Source organism: Trematomus bernacchii, unplaced genomic scaffold (assembly GCF_902827165.1).
Source record: "Trematomus bernacchii unplaced genomic scaffold, fTreBer1.1, whole genome shotgun sequence".
NCBI classification, from domain to species: Eukaryota; Metazoa; Chordata; class Actinopteri; order Perciformes; family Nototheniidae; genus Trematomus; species Trematomus bernacchii.
This window is the reverse complement of record NW_022987593.1, coordinates 15,124,770-15,130,769: the sequence shown is the minus strand read 5'-3', so window position 1 is coordinate 15,130,769 and position 6,000 is coordinate 15,124,770.

Below are 6,000 nucleotides of genomic sequence, written 5' to 3'. Positions count from 1 at the left end.
TAAGCTTTTATAAGACATGAGATAAACAGGGCACCTGTGACCGGTTGCTTGCCAAATAGTGAGCCCAAATTTATCTGTACTGCTAAGTCTTATATTGGCTACCTACTGTAGCTTACTTCTTCTTCTTCATCAGCCAGCATCCTTGGTATCTGTTGTTCACTGAGTTCTCGCTAAGTAGCCAATATAAGGCTTAGTCATCTTGCCAAATAGTGAGCCTGTGTTGATGTATGTTAGAACTGGTTTATAAATGCTTCTTAATGATTAATAAAGTGTTTACAACCTAATTAATAACCTAATTATAAACCCTTTATGAATCCTTTATAAGGGTAGTCTTATTGTAAAGTGGTACCGAAAAGTCTAAAGTAACTGTTGCTTAAAAAACGGAATAATGCACAATTCTTGAATCTTGAATCTTTTCCCCTTTTATCATAGAGCTCTGTTGAAACCTGTTAATGAAGAACTACCTGTACAGTGAGCTGGCTTTCTTTCAGACTCTCCAGCAGTGTGTGTCCTGACGTCATGGCCGACACTCTGTGACGGGAAAGCTAAAACTGGTCAGACGAGTTCAACCAAACACCCAATTGTTTTTTCTTCTCCTCCTACCAGAAACCACCTCTGAGTTTCATTTTCCAGGAACAACTTCTGCAGCTCTGAGTGTGATGTGAGGTGATGTGCTGGTTAGGACTTGGTTAGGCCGAGCAGGACATAATAGCAGCCAGATGGGCGGAATAAAAAACAGAACCAGCAGCTGATCCCCTTTAAATGAACACACGAGTAAAGACATGGAAATCCCATCTGTTGCTGCTGAGCTCCAAAACCATCACACACACACTGAAGGCAGGTTCAGATGTTTCAATGCAGCTGAGGGGTCTTCTAACGCAGATTCTTAACATCTCACATGTGACCCAGGTGTGGTGTTTTCTAATAAGTGCAAGAAAATTACCATCTGGAGGCTTTGGATGTGGTTCATTCAAGACAGATAAAGAGGGGAGACATATGGAACTTGTTTTTTATCAGGCAAGATGATGTGTGTTTGCATGCAGGACCAAAGGATAGACCAATACACAGAAAGAAAGAAATATGATTTAAGGTGGATTTAAGTGACCTGAAGGCATACTTGCCAACCTTGAGACCTCAGAAATCGGGAGCATTTCAAAACCACCGTGGGGGGGGGGGGGGGTTAATGTTAATGTTAGATTAACATTAACATGCTTAGTGTAGTTGTAAGTGCACTGTCTTGATGGAGCATATGTGTGGGCTACAGGAAAGGAGTGAGCAGAGGGTCGAGTTGTCGATTCTTGTTCTGTTTGCTGTGACTATCTTCCTCACCCTCTCAGACTTTGAGTTGTGCGCGCTACTAAAGTGACGCGCTACCATGGAAACCAAACAATGGTGTAGCTGTATTAAAGTCCGAGTGGAAACAGTCCTGAGTAAATCTGATTTTGTCAGAAATCGGGAGAAATGCAGGAGACATATGACCCCGGGAGGAAACCGGGAGAGGGCAGTGAAATCGGGAGTCTCCCGTGAAAATCGTGAGGGTTGGCAAGTATGCCTGAAGGCTACAGTAGTTTTCCAACATGTTTATGGTGAAATCGCTGGATGGCCTTTGTGTGAGGAGAAGGTCCTATGAGCTTATTACAATAGTCTGGTAAAGGGAGTCGTTAGCGGAGGGGTGTTCAGTTGGTTGCAATCTGCATCAGCAACGCTAGATGGTGACAAATCTTACACATTATATGTTAAAAAATTAGGCAGGTATTGGAAAAGCCAGCAAGACAAAGATATATTTTAAAGAGGACCTATCGTGCTTTTTGGGGGGTTTGTGTGCATGTAAATGGTCTGCAAACGCTAAAAACACCTCTCACACACACTCGACCCCCTGCCTAAAATGCCTCCATTGGACTCCTTTGTTTACTTTCGGAACATACTGTAGAGACATCACTTTGTAACACTCACACTTCTATTGGCTAGCGCTCCAACACATTGTACGTGATATGCGAAGGGGCGGGACATCTATAAGCAGTAGACCAATCACGACAGAGCCTCATTATACTCGTTACACTCCTGCAATAGCCACACATACCGTTTTTTGTCAGAGCATTTGATTTATTGACCGCTGGTGGTAATGTATGATCAACCATGGCTTAAAGTGAATAATCTGACTACTTTTCCCTCAACTGATCTGTCACAATAGCAAACTTTACCGGCTTTTCTTCAACCTTCAGACACCCTAGATAAGGGATCTAACAATAAAGCACTGTCCACATACTTTTGGCCATTTAGTGCATCCATCTAACGCTAAAAGAATTGGATGGAAAGACTGACAAACATTGCTGTGAAAGTACAAGTTCAGTATAATTGGGTTCTATTCCTGTTCTCCTTTATTTACTCATCAAACCGTGTGTGTGTGTTCCTCAATCAGCCTCAGAGACTCCACATATCTTCATGGCTTCTTCACCACAGAGTTGTTTAACATGCCGGGGATCACGCTCCACTTCATGTTTACGATGTTGCCATGGAGGTAATTAACTCGTGGATCCCCCAACAGTCTCTCCAACACATGTCTCCTCTCGGCAGAGACGGAGGTGGAAACCAGGAAAAGTTACAGGCTGTGGTTTTTAGAAAGTGTGTGTTCGTCCAATAGTGTGTTTTCTCTCTGTGAGTCACTGCTTCAAACACACTGCTGCTGTCAGAGGAGATCATGGTGCTCAGGCCAGAGAGCAGAGACACTTTAGAAGGTGATCACTTCTGAATAAAAGTGGAAAAAGTGAAGTGAAGTTTAACTGCTGTTCTGGGTTGTAATATACTTTAAAGAAGAGGTGGAAGAAGAACTCAGATTTGTACAGATCTCTCATCTTGCTTTTATGAAACATCCATATAGTGTGGTTGCCTTTACATGACATGACACGAGGAAACAGACCGACTCTTTCTTTTACAGTATTGGTTCCTTTGCTATTGCTGCATCTTTACCTGAACCATTAAAGGGGACCTATCATGCAAAATGCACTTTTTGATGTCTTTTATACATAAATATGTGTCCCCGGTGTGTCGGGGAACTCACGCAGCGTCAGAAAATAAAACCCTCTCTCTTTTCCTCCGTTCCCAAATCTCTAAAAACGGGGCTACAACGGAGCTGATCCAGATTTGCGTCCGATATGACGTAATATCGGAAATGTAGGCTGGCTTTACACCCACGGCCCTATCAGAAACGTTGCTATCAGAAACAATGCCCGACTGTTTTGGACGTAATATGGTCGGTGTTTACATTAGCATCGCTAACACTCAGAGCTAACCTGTACTGGAGAGCATGTGTGTGAAGAAGCAGGAAATAAAAAGGAACTCACCTTGTGGTATAACCGGCAAGAGAGAAAGCCTTTGAGCTCCATACTGTTTCAGAAATAATCCTTGATAATCCATGATATGGCGTTTCATCACGGCAGTATTTAGTTTAGACAGTAGCTGCCGGGTCCTGCATGAGCTCAGCCCCCTACTTTTTTTTTTTTTAAAGCTTTATACCCCAAATCAGCACTTTTGAAACAGGAAGTGAAATAGAGGGATATGAGGCATGGCTAGAATGGGTGATCTGTTTGGTATTTTGAGCAAAACACTTCATAGACATGTTTTTTATATATTTGTATATATCTGAGACATATGCTATTGCCTAAAAATAGCATGATAGGTGACCTTTAAGTCACTTGCGCTGTTTTATGTCTTAAGTATTCTGTGTGTTGTGAAAAGGAATCTAACTTCGATAAACGTTAATATATAGGCCGTCTCCGATACCAAACTCCGGGGGTGATAAAGCTCCGGTGAACGGCCGTCCAATCTTTTTAGGACTAAACCCCCCAGAATCTACACGCAAGATCAACGTAATCTGTTTAGGGGGGCGTTAACAGCGTGGCCTCTAACACCAAACTGCCCGTCGTATCCCTATTTTAGGCACTCCAGCCACGGATGTCCGACCGCTAGGATAGCAAAACGGTGTGTATGGTGTAGTAGGTGTTGGTGGGCTGGTAGAACCCCAGAGCAGTATCTAAACTGCCCCTGGAGGAGAATCCCTCTGTTAATGGGAGACTCCCTGGTAATTAGGGCAGCTTCAGAACCCACAGTCCCTAACCCAACCCTCTCTTGATCCCCAAATATCAATCAAAACAATGCAAATGTAATATCAAACACAGCCAGAGTCAAATATTTAATATCACAGCAGTGATATTACCACATCAGTAGAGCATATGTCATATTTCAACATTAATCAAACCACCTCAACCACAGTAACCAATGTGAAACTATAGTTTAACCTTAGCAGAGTTTCTATTCCCCTTAAACAATTTAAAATCCAAATTATCAACTAATATCAGCCTTTTCCAAGGAAGGGTGTAATTACCTGACTCTAAGACCAAGCAGATACCTTCAGAGACCACGAGAGAGAGACCAGGAATTGGGTCGAAATGTACAAAGTACAAACCGGTTTTATTAAGGTTTTAACAAAATTGAGGATTAAAAGAATCCTTAAAAAGTAACAAAGACACCAAGTCAAAATACAAAGCAACAGGTTCACAAGTCAAATGTCCTAAACAAGCCGTCTTAAAAGAGCCCAGGCCCAGGCCCAGGGCTTGGGCCTCAGAAAACTTCCCCCAAGCTCTGAAGCCTTCAAGCCTCAAAAAGCCTAAAAAGCCCAAGAAGCCCCCCTTTCTCTTCACACTTCATCTTTTATAGTCTCTTGCCTCCTCCCTCTCTGCATCAGTTTCCCCTTTTCTATCTTTGAGGGAGAAGGAGGTCACATATGTTCAACTTTTACTTAATGAACAATTAAAAATGTAAAAATAAAATAAATAAAGACTCATAGTAATAACATGCAATTTTAAAGAGAGGGAATATGAACATTTTTCATGAAAGCAGAACACATTGTCAATGTCATGTTTAGAATCAAGTTTTTTCTTTAAACATTTAATTTCAAATATGCAAACTTTATACTTTAATTTATTAACAGAGACTTCATTTATTAACAGAGACAATAGGGACAGCTTGTCTCTACGATTCGCTGGCCCAGGAAGTTGATTCGACCCTTTGCGTAGGTCGCCTGCATCCTGTGCCTCATTGTCTTCATACCCGTTGTAACCGCTCTCAAGGTGTCAAAAACCACAAGCGCCTTCCAGAATTGTGGCTGGAACTTTTACGCTTTTATTGCCCCATCCAGAATGCATAGTGCGCATAGGTCAAAAGTTCAGGATGTTCTATCTAGTTTCACATGCCTGGTTTCACACATCTGAAAAGACATGATGGAAACATACATCCTTTCTATTTACAGCCAATTTAGCATCTTTGTATCAATGGTAAGCTTAATAGAGGTCGGTGAGGTAAAGGTCAGGTCTGACACGGCCACTTAAGGCCGCTACACACCCACCTGAGACCAAAGAACGCGTACAGAAGGCGTCCCGACTTTTACGTCAGCTTCGCCGCCTGCGTCGGCTACGCCGCCCGCTACGCCGCCCGATACGCCGCCCGAACACACTGAACACACTAACACACGAACACACTGCAAATACTTCAGTCGACGAGTGGCAATAACTGTCCTTACCAGCAGGCAGCGGTAGTGTGAACAGCCAATCAGAGTGATTGCTTGTCCCGACTTTCTCTGACCTCCCTCAACATGTTGAATCGGCCGCGGGAGGCATCGGGAGGTGTGAAAAGGTGCCGTAAAGAGACGACGGTGCAGACACACCAACCTGAGTAAGGCGCCGCGAATGCCCGACTGCCTTTGACGGCCTCTGACTCCCAAAATCGGGTTGGTGTGTAGCCAGCTTTAGAGGAGCCTCAAACTAAAGATGTTCATTCCCAACCCTCTAGGTAATTTGCAAATAACAATAAAGCTGAATCTTTGAAAACCTGTAAGTGTTTCGGACACCTTCACGTTTTTTTTACATCACTCATTGTGTCAGTTTCTCTGTGCTGCTTCATATAAAACTTGTATTCAATGCATAACCTAAATCTAATGCTAGCTAA